At 43.3% G+C, this 15,906-nt stretch overlaps 1 pseudogene; it reads left to right on the top strand.

Annotated features, from left to right (window-relative positions):
• Positions 1–967: 967 nt before the first annotated feature.
• On the top strand, positions 968–3,138 carry LOC129518849 (RNA-binding protein EWS-like; annotated as a pseudogene).
• Positions 3,139–15,906: the final 12,768 nt, after the last annotated feature.

Genomic DNA, 15,906 nt, shown 5'->3' on the forward strand with positions numbered 1-15,906 from the left:
AGAATAAGATTCTTTCGTACAAAACCTCTGCCCAGCTAGTCAGAATCCATCAATTCATCAAATAGAGCAAAGGTTTTGTCTTAAAATGTGTCAAGGATAAGTTTTTCCATTAAGCTCATCTTCCTTTGAATATTGCATTTTAAAAAGCTAAGTTGCCGTGCTGCCGGGAAAAGGGAGTAAGAATGCCACAGAAGGGACATCTGGGTTGCTCAGGGGTTGAGCGCCTGCCTTCGGCCCAGGGTGTGATCCCGGGGTTCCGGGATCGAGTCCCACATTGGGCTCCCTGCATGGGGCCTGCTTCTTCTCCCTCTGCCTGTGTCTCTGCCTCTATCTCTCTGTGTCTCTCATGAATAAATAAGTACAATCTTAAAAAAAAAAAGAGAGAATGCCACAGAAAAGACCAGAATCATGGGTGACAAAGACCCAAGCCTTCATCTCTCACCTATACTCCTAAATGCTCTTCCATGCTTTACTTTATCTGATTGTCGCAAATAGCCCTATGAAGTAAGCAAGACATATTTTAATTTCCTCATTTGGTGAGAAAGAAAGAACATAATTTAAGAGGATCAAAGTGGTCAAATGACAAAAGAAGATGGGACTAGGAGCTGGGAATCTTTTTATCTTGTTCTGTCCACATGGAATAGTTCTACATTGATGGCCACCATGTCTATAATTTCTTAATCATTATGAAATATCCCTATCAATTTTATTATTCTCCTTTGGTCTCAGAGATCTTGTATTAACAATGTCCTTATTCTTTGATCTTCATAGGAAATTAATATATGTCAAAATATATGTATATTTTATGTCTATGCTGAGATTTCATGAATCTAATATTTGAAAATGCAATATGTGGTCATTGTCCTCACTGAAGGTTAGCACAGCAATAATTTCCAGTGAGTTTGTAAACAGAGAGGGAAAGCGAGAGGGAGACAGACATTGAGAGAACGAGAAGGAAGGAGAGAAAATGTCATCCATGGATTACAGCCAAGCTGCACCTCAGCAAGGCTACAGTGCATACCCCACCCAACCCACTCAAGGATACGTACAAATCACCCAAGCATATGGGCAGCAAAGTTACGGAACGTATGGACAGCCCACTGATGTCAGCTAGCCCCAGGCTCAGACCACTGCGACCTATGGGCAGAGTGCCTATGCAACTCATTTTTTTTTTTAATTCATGGGAGACACAGAGAAAGAGGCAGAGACATAGGCAGTGGAAGAAGCAGGCTCCCTGCAGGGAGCCTGACGTGGGGCTTGATCTCAGGACCCTGGGATCACACCTTGAGCCAAAGGCAGATGCTTAACCACTGAGCCACCCAGGCGCCCTGCCTATGCAACTTCTTATGGACAGCCTCCTGCTGGTTATACTACTCCAACTGCCCCCCAGGCATACCGTCAGCCTGTCCAGGGATATGGCGCTGGTGCTTATGATACCACCACTGCTACAGTCACTACCACCCAGGCCTCCTATGCAGCTCAGTTTGCATAGGGTCCTCAGCCTGCTTACCCAGTCTCTGGGCAGCAGCTGGCAGCCACCGCACCTGCAGGGCTACAGGATAGTAACAAACCCACTGAGACTAGTCAACCTCAATCTAGCACAGGGGGTCACAACCAGATCAGCCCAGGATATAGACAGAGTAACTATAGTTATCCCCAGGTACCTGGGGGCTACCCCATGCAGCCAGTCTCTTATCCTAGGCACCACCATCTTATCTTCCTACCAGCTACTCCTCTCCACAGCCGACTAGTTATGATCAAAGCAGTTACTCTCAGCAGAACACCTATGGGCAGCCGAGCAGCCATGGTCAACAAAGCAGCTATGAGCAGCAGCCGCTCACTAGTTATCCCCCCAAACTGAATCCTACAGCCAGGCTCCAAGTCAATATAGCCAACAGAGCAGCAGCTACAGGCAAGAGTTCATTCTGACAGAACCACCCTAGTAGCCTGGCTGTTTATGGGCAGGAGCCTGGAGGATTTTCTTTTTTTATATATATATTTTATTTATTTATTCACGAGAGACACATAGAGAGAGAGAGAGAGAGAGAGGCAGAGACACAGGCAGAGGGAGAAGCAGGCTCCATGCAGGGAGCCTGACATGGGACTCGATCCCGGGTCTCCAGAATCAGGCCCTGGGCTGAAGGTGGCACTAAACTGCTGAGCCACCTGGGCTGCCCTGGAGGATTTTCCAGACCAGGAGAGAACCGGAGCATGAGTGGCCCTGTTGACCGGGGCAGGGGAGGAGGAGGATTTGATGGTGGAGTCATGAGCAGAGGTGAGCAGAGAGGAGGATACAGTGGAATGGGCAGCGCTGGAGAGCCAGGTGGCTTCAATAAGCCCGGTGGACCCGTGGATGAAGGACCAGATCTTGATCTCGGCCCCTCTGTAGGTCCAGATGAAGACTCTGACAACAGTGCAATTATGGGCAAGGCGTAAATGACAACGTGACTCCAGGTGATCTGGCACATTTCTTTAAGCAGTGTGGAGTTGTCAAGATGAGCAAGAGAACTTGGACAAGGAAAGATTTTCAAGGGACAAACTTAAGGTTTCTCTTGCTTGGAAGAAGTCTCTGATGAACAGCATGCAGGGTGGTATGCTCCGCATGAGGGCAGAGGGATGCCACTGTCACTCCACGGAGGTCCAGGGGGCTCAGGAGGTCCTGGGGGCCCCGTGGGTCACATGGGAGGCCGTCGAGGAGACAGAGGTGGCTTTCTCCCAAGAGGGCGCTGGGGTTCCCCAGGGAACCCATCCAGAGGAGGAGATATCCAGCACTGAGCTGGGGACTGGCAGTACCCCAATCCGGGGTGCGGAAACTAGAACTTCACCTGGAGAACAGAATGCAACCAGTGTAAGGCCCTGAAGCCTGAAAGCTTCCTTCTACCACCCTTTCTGCCCCAGGGCGGTTACCATAGCAGTGGTGGCCATGGTGGCATGTGGGGAGGAAGAGGTGGCCTCATGGACCACGGTGGTCCCAGTGGGATGTTCAGAGGTGGCTGTGGTGGAGGAAGACAGGGAAGCCCTGGTGGGTCCCATGAACCTTTGATGAAACAGATGGGAGGAAGAAGAGGTGGACATGGAGGACCAGGAGAAATGGAGAAAGGCGAGCACAATCAGGGACTCAGAGACCCACCCTACTAGACGCAGAGACCCCGCAGAGCTGCATTGGCTACCAGATTTATTTTTTAAACCAGAAAATGCTTCAAATGCATAATTTCATATTTATAATGTTGGCCACAATGTTATGATTATTCCTTGTCTTAGTATTTTTCACCATTTGTGAAGAAACATTAAAACAAGTTAAATGTGCCAAGTTTTTCTCCTTTTTTAAAAGATGGTTATTTAAGACTAAACAATGGGAACCCCTTGTGAGCATGCTCAGTATCATTATGAAGAACCAAGATGGTCTCTAACTATAACAATGTTCATGGTTAAATAAAATTCCAAATGTTTATTAAAAAAATGAATCTGTAGGGACGCCTGGGTGGCTCAGTGGTTGAGTGTCTGCCTTCGGCCCAGGGCATGATCCCAGGGTCCCAGGATCGGGTTCCGTATGGGGTTCCCTGCAGGGAGCCTGCTTCTCCCTCTGCCTACATCTGCCTCTCTCTGTATGTGTTTCTCATGAATAAATAAATAAATCTCAAAAAAATGAATTTGTAAATGAGTTTGTAAATTTGGAAAGAAGAAGGGAAAAGAACTAATTGAACACTGACCACACACTGGTTATTTTACATTCATTATCTCATTTAATGTTCTCAATACCAAAACAGGAAAATGTCACTCTTGTCCTACTTTACATTTAGGAAATTGACTCTTGGAGATGTTAAATAACAGGACCTAGAGACCAAAGGTATCAAATGATTAAGCTAATAAGGGGAGGAACTGAAATGATCACCGTACATCTCTGATCTGTGTGCTGGTTAGACAACACAGCGTGTGAGTATGAAAAAGGGGTAAAGAATCATTTGAACATTGGGTCTATATGCAACCAATGAAGCACCAAATGCTACTTCTGAAACTAATAATACAGTATGTGTTACCTAAATTGGTTTCAAATAAAATTTTTTTTAAAAGAATCCCTTTGCAACAATAATTTGAGTTGGCATGTGTATGCACAAAATCACATATCAAAAACTCAAGGCCCATGAGAAATATTACTCTCTTATTCTTAAGGTTGCTGACCAGTTGTGGGGAGGGGAGGCACATTTTTGATATGCTAGGAAGTCCCTAGTGAGGACAGAAGCCATTAAATTAATCAGTAACTTGTTAAGAACAGAAGTGTCAACTGGGACACAGTTTATCAGTTTGTTGGCTGTGGTGATATTAGCCAGTTCGTGAACTTGAGCCCTGATGTTTATGATCTTTTGCCTTGTACTTGATTTGGAAATTTTATAGATGAAAAAATTAAAATAATGATGCGATGAATTGCTGTGTAATGACACAGGAGCTATGTTTTCAAAATATTCAAGAGATAACAGCATATACAGATGGACAGGTATCAACTGGGATCCTAACTCTGCAGCTTCCTGACTTGTGATCCTGGTCAAGATACTCCATTCTCTGAGCCTTTGTCTGTTTGTCTTTAAAATGAGGCAATTAGGGGTGCCCTGGCTGGCTCAATCAGAGGTACATGCGACCATTGATCTCAGGGTCATGAGTTTGATCCCCACATTGGGTGTAGAGACTACCAAAAACAAAAAAATCATGAGCTTTAAAAGAAACATAAAATGAGGACATTGGGTAGAGAGATTATCCTCCTCAATAAAAAGCTTAAAAAATAGATAAATAAAATGAGGCCATCATACCTACCCCACAGGGTTGCTGTGGGTCTCTACAGAGTTTAAATATGCAAAACACCAACTCCTGTATTTGGCACATAGCAAGAACTCAATATTTTATCAGTGTCCTTTGTCTTTCCCTTGAGAATCATTATTTAAAATTAATCTCCATACAGCCAGGACCTTTTCAGATTTGAAAAAACAAACCTGTTTACATATATTTAGTAGTAGTAGTAGTTTCATATTATTTCACCATTTCTGCTTTGTTAGGCAGCTGTAGTTCTGCCAGACGCTGTGCTGCTTTGTAGTCTACACAAAAATTGACTCACACAAAATGGATTCGTTTGTGGCTGACTTAATAAGATTTGCACAAAATTATTGCTGCATTTTAAATTTGTTTTTTATTTTTTTCTTTTCATTCTGTTTGGCAGAACTACCCAAATAGCACTTAGAGGACCAGAAATACATGGGAAAGTAAGTTCTCCAAGCAGACACTCAGAATTGCTTGGCAGACTTTACAACAACTGGCAAATGAACCTTCACACACTCTGATAATACTGCAGAGTTAAAGAAGCAACTGTATGTGCCTCCATGCAGCTGTCTAGTTTCCTAACGCATGTTCCTAAAATAAAAAAATTTTCAAAAAATGAACCACACACATACTAATTGTCTTTTTCCTTCCAACAATCCAACTACTCAGCCTTCCTTCTTGAAGCCCATTTTCGTAAACACTATGTTGACCAAGAAGTGTCTGGAGATGTGAGGATGGAGAAAGCTTGTATTGTTTATTGAATATCAGAGGACGTTTCCTTCAAGCGACCTCAGGCATGTGTGAGTGCTATCATAAGAGCCACATTTTAAAGGGGTGAAGTCATCGCAGACGCTGCCTTAGAAGAGCGTACTGGTGCCAAAGACTATCCTCAACAGCATTTCCAGATTTGCTTTTTTAAAAATCCAGAGATTTTTTTCTTAAACACATAAATCAAGCGTGAACACGGCAAAGGTTCAGCAGTTCACTTCCATGCATTGCTACCCTTCATCTTGGAACTCAATTTCTTAGCCAGGTTGCCGTTGGGGGCTAAAAGAAGGGAAAACAGAGCTGGGACGTGTGGGGGAGGAGACAGACAGGGCCAAGACTCCAATAAAGGGACAAGCTACACAAAGGTATAATAATCAGTGATCCTAAGCAAGAGAAAGCAGAGGAGAAAGAAAGTTACTTAAAATCAGAGGAAGTAGAAGGCAAGAAAAGTTACTTAAAGTTGGTATACTGGAGAGCCAGGGTGGCTCAGTCAGTTGGGCGTCTGCCTTCGGCTCAGGTCATGGTCCCAGAGTCCTGGGATGGAGCCCTACATTGGGTCCCCCCCTCAGGGGGAATCTGCTTTTTCCCTCTGCCTCTGCCTGCCACTCCCCTGCTTGTGCTCTCTCTCTTTGTCAAATAAATTTTAAAAATTGGTATACACCAAAGAAAAAAATATACATATAACTTCCATTTTACTGATGAATGTCCTGTAGTCTAAAATTAGAATTCTATAAAGTCAAACAAAGAGCCACAGTTAATTTCCTGGGAGGCTCCAACTTTCAACTTGTATTAGCTCTAACAAAAAAAATTTTCTGTGCAAATTCAGAAAGCAGCACACACACAAAAAATGAAAGAATGTAAAAGCTCCTCCTAGGTGAGCATTGTAGCCTTGCACAAAGGGGAAATGAAAATCTTTTTATGCAAATGTCTTTCCCTCCAAATTCTATTAATCCTGACCTTTTAGGTTTTGTAAGGCATCAAATGTAGATTAAATAAAAATCAAATCAGTGGGAATTGGATTTTAGAGAAAGGAAAGGCCAGTCAGGAATGCTTGTTATTGGCAAGAATTGTTCATGTGACTATGGTGCTTAGTAATTGTTCAGCCAAGAAAGTGGGCATAAACTTTGTCTCCTACCACAAGGCCGTGTGCCCACTTTTGTTCTCTAGCGACAAAAAAAAATCTCTACATATTAAATAGAAGTATTTACCTTTGACTTTAGTGGGAGTCTGGCCAATAGAGACCTGTCCCTTCCTGGAAATATGAGCGATTCCCAGTGTGGAAAATACATAAACATACCCATAGGCATCACCGCCCCCTCGCTCTTCTTTTGTCTCCAAACCTAAGAGACTGACCACATGCCCTCTTCCTTTCACAGGCCCCCTGTTTGACACCTTGGCATTTTAGGTTTATCCTGGCAAAGCCCATATTTAATATTCTAGACAAAAATCAGAGAAAATTAGAGCTGGAAGTTTATATATATAATATGGTGTATATATATATACTTCAGCCAGTCGGCTACTGGCCTGAACCACTTATGTCCTCCTGTCCCACAAAGGCTCATCCTTTAGATGATAGGCATCATTGTCACAATTAAAACTTTAATTGGCAAAATCAAAGTTCCTCCCTCTTTGCAGAAAAAGAAAAGTCTATTCTTGCAGAAAAAGAAAAGTCTATTCTGTAAAGTTAGGTTGGATTCTACACAGTATTTGCGCCTTAGCTATAATCCAGCCAATTCCTTTTAGTGATCAGTCATGGAAATATATCATTCCAAGTCCTATTAGGCATTTAGAGGTGAATTGAAAATACTTATTTCCTAAGTGGTTTCACCTTTATTTCTTACCATTCTCTCTCTCCCATACATATATACCTGAGATAGAGATTGGGACGATCAGAGAAAAAAAAAAAGGTGTCGGAGAGGTAGAAGGTGGCAACTGGGAGTTCTCTTGAGTTTTACTGCACATCAAGGATGTGTAACTGTTGGCTACAGTTACAATAAATTTCCCTTGATGCCAATCTTCCAGTGTCGGCATTTCCCCGGGGTTAAGAATGAGAGTTGGGATTGACCTGAACAATGATGTAGAAGGCATGATACTCAGGAAAGTTCAAAGTGGTTTCTGGGGATTAACAAGTGGGAAAACACATGCACACAATTTAGGGTAAAACAAAATACAGTGATATTCTACTTATCCAAGTGTCCAGCATACAGCCAGGGACTGAAAGGCCTAGAATTTCTCTCAGGAGTAAAAATGTGGGTTACCTGAAGCCCTTCGCAGTCATATGAGCACGTGGAAAGGAAAAGGCAGATTGGAAGGGACATAGCCAGGCACAACAGTGAAGGCTAAGAGTAGAAGAGGAAAAGGTGCAAATGCCAGGGTCCAAGCTTACCACATTTCCCTTCACTATGGAGGTGAGTGATGGCTAGTTAGCCCTCAAGGGCCCCGGGCAGCACCATGTGCTGCACAGTGTGACCATTACCTTGGGAATGCTGCTTGATGTCCCCTCAGGTATCATCCTTACCTGTGGGCAGCCAGCCTCCTGTTGTTGGGTGCATTCCCTTCCATTGGCTCCAAGTTTCAAGGGACCATATGAACAGAAATACCTTCCCTTTGCCAAGGCCCATGCTCACTTTCAGGCAGTTTTGCATGACTGTCTTGCCCCATCAAAAATAGTTTAGGTCCTTTTTTTTTTCTTTTTGAAGATTTTATGTATTTATTTGGCAGAGAGGGAGGGAGAGAGCACAGGCAGGTAGGAAAAGCAGGCAGAGGGAGAGGGAGAAGCAGACCCCTCAATGAGCAGGGAGCTCATCATGGGGCTGGATCCCAGGACCCCGGATCATGACCTAAGTGGAAGGCAGATGCTTAACCAACTAAGCTACCCGGCACCCCAGGTTAGGTCCCTTCTTACATGTTCTCATCACACCTTGAAGTTTTATCAAAATTGTAGTTAAGTATTTGTGTCATTATTTCATTAACCTATAGGTTCATTCATTCGCCAAGTATTTATTGCTCATCTAGTATGAGCCAGATGCCATGCTAGGCCCTGGGGTCCGACAGTGAGCTGAACAGACCTGGGCTTTGCTCTCATGAAGCATCAAAGGACACTGACTAATCGCACATTTCATTACTTAGGCACATTTACTTCATGACGTTTACTTTCATGGCTTTAGGCATATTTACTTCTCCTTTATGAAACTATAAACACAACAAGGAAGGAAACTTTCTCATCTTGCTCAGTCTTAAGAGTATTCTCAGTGAGAAGCAGTCTAGAAAGCTCAGTCAGTGAAGCATCTGCCTTCAGCTCAGGTCGTGATCTCAGGGTCCTGGGATTGAGCCCCGAGTCAGTTTCCCTGCTCAGCTGGGAGCCTGCTTCTCCCTCTGCCCCTCCTCCCTTCTCTCTCTCTATCTCTCTCAAATAAATTAATACAAGCTTTTTAAAAAGGAAGAAAGCTTTTGTTTCAGTTCAAAGCATCCCTTGGCCTTCTGAGGTGAGCAAGGAAGCTGCCTATTCCTGTCAGTTCCCAGAAGGCAACACACCAGGCTCCCCTCTGGCCAAGGGAGTCAGCTTCCCGAGTCCTAGAGGTTCAGTGGGTCAGGACCTTGAATTAAGCTAGATCAGTGGGGCTTCTGCCAAGGGGCACTGTGCTTGGAATTAGGAATTTACTGGCCCCTGACTTGGCGGCACTGGTAAATGGTCAAGATTGACCCAGGGGACTAAACAGAAACAGTTTTGCAGTATTTCAGGGTCTCAGGAAAGAAGGAGGATGGTCTCCACAGCTACACATGAAGAGTTCAGAAAAGAGTAAGTGTGGGTTTCTAAGAAAAGAAAAGGAAGTTTGTATAAATCCCCAGGCATGTTGAGGCTTGGATTCTGAGGTTCACCAGGAATGGCTTTCTTTTCTCAGCAATTCATTCATTATCTCACAGGGTCAAGGGGGAAACAGTTGACTGCAAGGCATCACCCTTTAGGAGTTTAACAAAATTATTACTGTCATTTTGGATCATCTGAAATCGATCTCTGGTTTCAATAACAGGTAAGCTTAAATTTGTCACAAGAGTATTACCAGCTGCTCCAGGATGCAGTGAAAGTTCTAAGACCACGAACTGTCCATTTACATCCTAGACAGAGGTAGTTCTCAGGCTATAGGTGGTATTTTTTTTTTTTTTTAGAATTCAAGACTAGTTTATTTTTTATTATAAACAGAATACATGTTCCTATAGAAGATCTGGAAATATATTTCAAAATGTGAGAAAGAAAACAAAAGTCCTACCTCCCAAAGATAATCACTATTTGTTTTTGAGAGAGCGAGAGAGAATGGAGGGGCAGAGAGAGAGAGAGAGAGAGAAATTTTTTTAAAGATGTTTATTTATTTGTTCATGAGGGACACAGAGACAGAGGCAGAGACATAGGCAGAGGGAGAAGTAGGTTCCTTGCAGGGAGCCCAATGCGGTACTTGATCTTCAGACTCAGGATCATGCCCTGGGCAGAAAGCAGACACTCAATCGTTGAGCCACCCATTCATCTGGAGAGAGAGAGAATCTTAAGCAGGTTCCACATCCAGCATGGAGCCTGAGGCGGGGCTCTATCTCATGATCCTGAGATCATGACCTGAGTCCAAATTAAGAGTCAGATGCTTAATCAACTGAGCCACTCAGGCTCCCTGACTATTAATGTCTCAGTACATATCCTTCCATTTTTCCTATGGATAGAGCTCAAAGCACAGCAGGGTCAGCAAACTGTCAAAACCAAGGTCCAAGTAACTTTCCTCTTGCCAAGGCTCTCATAAACAGTTCCTACAGTTTCCCTGACTTAACATCCCTTTGGACCCCTGAAAAAGACTTCAAATGAAAGAGCTGAGCTGGAGAGATCAATCTGGGAGTCCTGGGAGTCGTCAGCCCAAATGGTAGCAGAGGCATTTGGAAACAATACTATCTGCCAGTTGTGACACAGCTTACCACACAGCTTACCATGTGTCAGGTGCTGTGCTAAAATAGCATTAAATACATGCTAATCCTCAGAAAAACCTTTTGAATCGGTATCATCTCTGTTCACGAACGAGGAAACTAAAATTCAGAAAAAAAAAGATGATGTATTAGTCTTCTAATGCCACCAGTAAAAATCCCTATGCACTTCGTGGTCGAAAGTGTCACACATGCATTGGCTCACAGTTCCATAGGTTGGAAGTTTGGGCACAGCATGGCTTACTTACCTGGTTCTCTTCCTAAGAGTCTCACAGGCTGAAATCAAGGAGTTGGCTAGGCTGCATTCCTTTCTGGAGGCCATGGGCAAGAATCTGCTTCCAAGCTCATTGAGGATGTTGGTGGAATTCCATTCCTTCCAGTTGTAAGACTAAGGTCCCTTTTTCTTTGCTGGCTGTCAGCTGAGGGCTGGTCTCAATTTCTAGAGGCTGCCCTTCCTCCATCTTCAAAGGCAGCAATGGTGGGTGGGGCCTTTCTCACACTTCAGATCTCTTTGACCTCCCCTCCGCCTCTTCTCTGCTTTTTTCTTCCTTTCAACCACTCAGTGGAGGTGTGATCAACATATAAAAGGCTGTACCTATGGAATGTATACAACTCACGAGTTCCAGGGTAAGTACACACCTGTGAAACCATCATGACCACTGAGGCTGTAAACATACCCCCTCACCTCTCCAAGTTTCCTCCAGATCTCCGTACTATAAGGTCTGCTGATTAGCAAATTTTGTTACATTTGAAAAGTCCCTACACAGCTGTACCAAGACTAGCATTTGCTTAAATAACAAGGAGATGGGAATCTTGGGGAAGCATCTTTAGAATTTTGCCAACCATAAGTGATTCTTGTCAAGGTCATATTGCTAATTAAGTAGTAGACCTGGGATTAGAATGTAGATTAGAATGCATCCAAAAGAGTTTGCTCTGGGGATCCCTGGGTGGAGCAGCGGTTTAGCGCCTGCCTTTGGTCCAGGGCGCGATCCTGGAGACCCGGGATCGAGTCCCACGTCGGGCTCCCGGTGCATGGAGCCTGCTTCTCCCTTTGCCTGTGTCTCTGCCTCTCTCTCTCTCTCTGTGTGTGTGTGTGTGTGTGACTATCATGAATAAATAAATATTAAAAAAAAGAGTTTGCTCTGTGTGAGTCCTACTTTTTTCAGAATTGATTAATTAAAAGGAAACAGGATGACATTTCAAGAAAGACTATATAAAGACCAGAGGGCCGGGCCAAGATGTTGGGAGTACCTGGCATAAGGCTGCGGAAAGTAAGTTCAAAAATACTTTTTTTTTTCAGCTACACCTCACATATTGGAGCCTTTCCCCTAGGCGATCACCCCTAAGTGTTTTTGTTAAAACCATTATAGTTCTGGAATAAAAAAATAGCCGAACTCAGAAACAGAGTAGAACGGTGGTTACAAGGGTCTGAGGGATGGGGGAAATGGGGAAATGTTGGTCAAAGGATACAAATTTCTAAGTTAGAAGATGAATAAGTTCTGGGGATCCAATGAACAGCACAGTGATTATAGTTACTAATACTAAAAGTTGCAAATATAGTAGATATTAAATATTCTCACCACAAAAAAAGAAATGGTAATTATGTAACATGATGGAGGTATTAGCTCATGTCATGGTGGTAATTATTTTGCGGTATATAAGGATATCAAATCCACACAGTGTACACTTTACACTTATGCAATGTAATACGAAATAGACCTGAGGGAAGAAAGAAAAAAAAAATTCCCACTATCCTTGGGTACTTACACTTCCCAATAAAATTTACAGGCTGTTTACCAGTTTAAAAAAAAAAAAACCAAGATAGTTTTAAATCACAATATTGGACATGTCCTAAGCATCAACACTAGCTTTAAAAAGAAAATTATTCTATTTTTAAATAAGATTTTATTTATTTGACAGAGAGAGAGAGAGCACACACGTGTGAGAATGAGCAGGGCGGAGTGGCAGAGGAAGAAGAAGAAGCAGGCAAATAAATAAATAAATAAATAAATAAATAAATAAATAAAGCGGGATGTGGAGCTTCTAAGCAGGGAGTGGGACATGGAGCTTGATCCCAGGACCCTGAGGATCGTGACCTGAGCCGAAGACAGACGCTTAACCAACTGAGCCACCCAGGCGCCCAAAAGAATATTATTCTAAATTATCTGTACATGCCTACAGCTCTAGTCAGGCACATTCCTGTCCTTGCAGTCTCCCAAGCAATAGCAAATGATCCTGTCAGCACTTGGGACAAGCAAGGTATTGCTGCTGCATGTCCATCTGCCTTCTACAGTGGTGAGGGGCCCTCTCTGCCTTCATCTGGCTTTGGGGCAAAGCTTGTCACATTTGATCAGATTAACATTTCATCAAGAGCCTAGGTAATTCTGGGAAATGCTTTGGGTTAGCCTCTTGACCTCTGATTTGGGATATAGGGGAATCTGTACGTGGGTGAGCCAAGGGCAAGGTCGTCATGAGTAAATACCACAGGAAAAAAGTGTCAAGAACTGGAGGTGCAAATTAGTATAGGTTCAGAGAAACTGGACGGGTTTTCTCTTCTTTGGAATAAAAATCAGTTAAAACTTCTCTAATCAGTTCAGTCCCTTCCTTTGCCTTCTCTGTACCACCCTCTTCCCAAACCTTCACCCTGCCTCCCCAAACACATTCACATGTTACTTATATATACCCCCTCATGCCTACATATGTGCACCAAAGAATGCAGGGATAAGCTGGTTGAGAGTAAGAAAAGGAAGGAGTTCAGAATTCATGTTGTTGAAGACCCTTTGAGAGATCTTGAGACAAATGCTAAAAGCAGTCTGGTAGGCAATGGAATCTTGACCAGTCCCTGTCATCCAGTAGAACAAACTGAGCTACATGAGGTTTCCTTTTTTTTTTTTTAAGATTTTATTTATTTATTCACGAGAGACACAGGCAGAGGAAGAAGCAGACTCCCTGTGGGGAGCCGTATGTGGGACTTGATCTCAGGCCCCCGGGATCATGCCCTGAGTCAAAGGCAGACGCTCAACCATTGAACCACCCAGGTGCCTCTGCGAGGTTTCTGTTTTAAAGTCAAAGACTATGCCTGCCCTTAACCTTGCTGAATTCAATATCACCATTTACTCAGACCTATAAATCCTTTATTTCCCTAAGAAATTCCATGAGTTAAAAAGCCAAATACTTGGCCCTTATTAGATCCAGACCTTCCTTCATCTATATTTTCAAGGACTTGTCTGCACTTTGGGGTTTTATTTGCTAAGACCTGATCTGACTTCAAATGGGAATGGACAGGATATAAATATTGGAAACATTTCATTTATTCATTCTCTGCCTCTGTTTAGAGGGTAGATGAGGATAACTACATAGCACAATTTGTTAAAGCTAATGATTCTCTGAAGCAAGTGAATCAAAATTATGGCTCCCTTCCTTAAGTCTAGGGAACTCCTAGTATAGGATAATCCAGCCAGTGTTTATTGGGTGCCTCAAAAGGAGATGCTCAAATACCATCTGAATCAAACTGTTATTAGTTAATTTTATCAGTTAAGAACCTAGATGATTAGAAAACATTATCGGGATGCCTGGGTGGCTCAGTCAGTGAAGTGTATGACTCCTGATTTTGGCTCAAGTCATGATCTCATGGTTGTGAGATCGAGCCATTGAGTGGGGACCCTGCTTGAGATTCTCTCCCCCTCTGCCTCTGCCCCTGCCTCCTTCGCCTCTCTCTCTCCTCTCTCTCACCTCTTTCCTCTCTCTCTCTCCTCTCTCTTGGAGGGAAGGAAGGGAAAGAAAGAAGAAAGAAAGAAAGAAAGAAAAGAAAGAAAGAAAGAAAGAAAGAAAGAAAGAAAGAAAGAAAGAAAGAAAGAAAGAAAAGATGAAAGAGAGAAAGAAAAGAAAGAAGAAAGAAAGAAAGAAATAGAAAGAAAGAAAGAAAGAAAGAAAGAAAGAAAGAAAGAAAGAAAGAAAGAAAGAGAAACCTTCATCTCTCTGGCTGGCATAGGAAAAGTTGGTAAAGAATCAGGATTCGGGCAGCCCTGGTGGTGCAGCGGTTTAGCACCTCCTGTAGCCCAGGGCGTGATCCTGGAGACCCTGGATCGAGTCCCACATCAGGCTCTCTGTATGATGTCTGCTTCTCCCTCTGCCTGTGTCTCTGCCTCTCTCTCTGCCTCTCTCTCTCTCTCTCTCTCTCTCTCTGGCTCTCACGAGTAAATAAATAAAATCGTTAAAAAAAAAAAAAAGAATCAGGATTCAAGGGCGCCTGGGTGGCACAGTTGGTTAAGCATCTGCCTTTGGCTCAGGTCATGATCCTAGGGTCCTGGGACCCAGCCCCAGGTTGGACTCCCTGCTTAGTGGACACTCTGCTTCTCCCTCTCTGTCTGCCCATCCCCCTGCTTGTGCCTTCTCTCTCTCTGTCAAATAAATAATTTTTTTTAAAGAATCAGGATTCATTCTTAGAAATGGATATGTCTGCTAATCAGGATTCTGGAATAAAAAGAAAACGTTGCCGCTCAGACCAGATTAATAGGTGAAGCTTGTTTGACTTCCCTTGACTATTTGCTGGTAGTCTTATGCTGCTGTCTCCCTTTAGTGCACAAGGAGCAACATTAATACACTCCTCTCTGCCAAGTTGGATGGGTGGAGTGATAGAAATAAAAATAAACCTGGAGAATTGAAACTTGGTAGAATTGATCCATAATAAATGGCCCCGGTCGCCTTGGCAGGGGTTTTCTTAAGGAGAAGTCCTATAAATGTGTCATAGATAGAAAAGATGTCACTGGAATCTTGTTAGAAAGGCTTGAGTCTTCTTCAAGGTCAGCGAAGGAATGAGAGTGACTGGAATGCAAGAGCGGTAAAAAGTTGTGATCTATTCAACTGAATTGGAATGTCCCCGGCATGACATGAGGTCATGGTGAAAAATATTAAAGGGGAATGGGAATAAAAAACTGGGAATGGGGGTGCCTGGGTGGCTCAATTGGTTATGCATCTGCCTTTGTCTCAGTTCATGATCCCCGGGTCCCAGGATGGAACCCCACATTGGGCTCCCTGCTCAGCAGGGAGTCTGCTTCTCCCTCTCCCTCTGCCCCTCCCCCTGCTATGCTCTCTCTCTCTGTCAAATAAATAAATAAATAAATAAATAAATAAATAAATAAAATCCATTTTGAAAACTGGGAATGAACAAAGTGGGGGGAAATGGAAATTAAAATATGGGGCGCACCTGATTGGTTCAGTCAGAACATGTGACTTCCGATTTCAGAGTCATGAGTTCAAGCCCATGGTTGGCATAAAGCTTACTTAAAAAAAATATCCTAGGGGAAGGGAAGGGGGAAAATAAAACAAAATCAGAGAGGGAGATAAAGTGTAAGAGACTGAACTCGAGGAAAC

Source organism: Nyctereutes procyonoides, unplaced genomic scaffold (genome assembly GCF_905146905.1).
Source record: "Nyctereutes procyonoides isolate TBG_1078 unplaced genomic scaffold, NYPRO_anot_genome, whole genome shotgun sequence".
Taxonomy (NCBI): domain Eukaryota; kingdom Metazoa; phylum Chordata; class Mammalia; order Carnivora; family Canidae; genus Nyctereutes; species Nyctereutes procyonoides.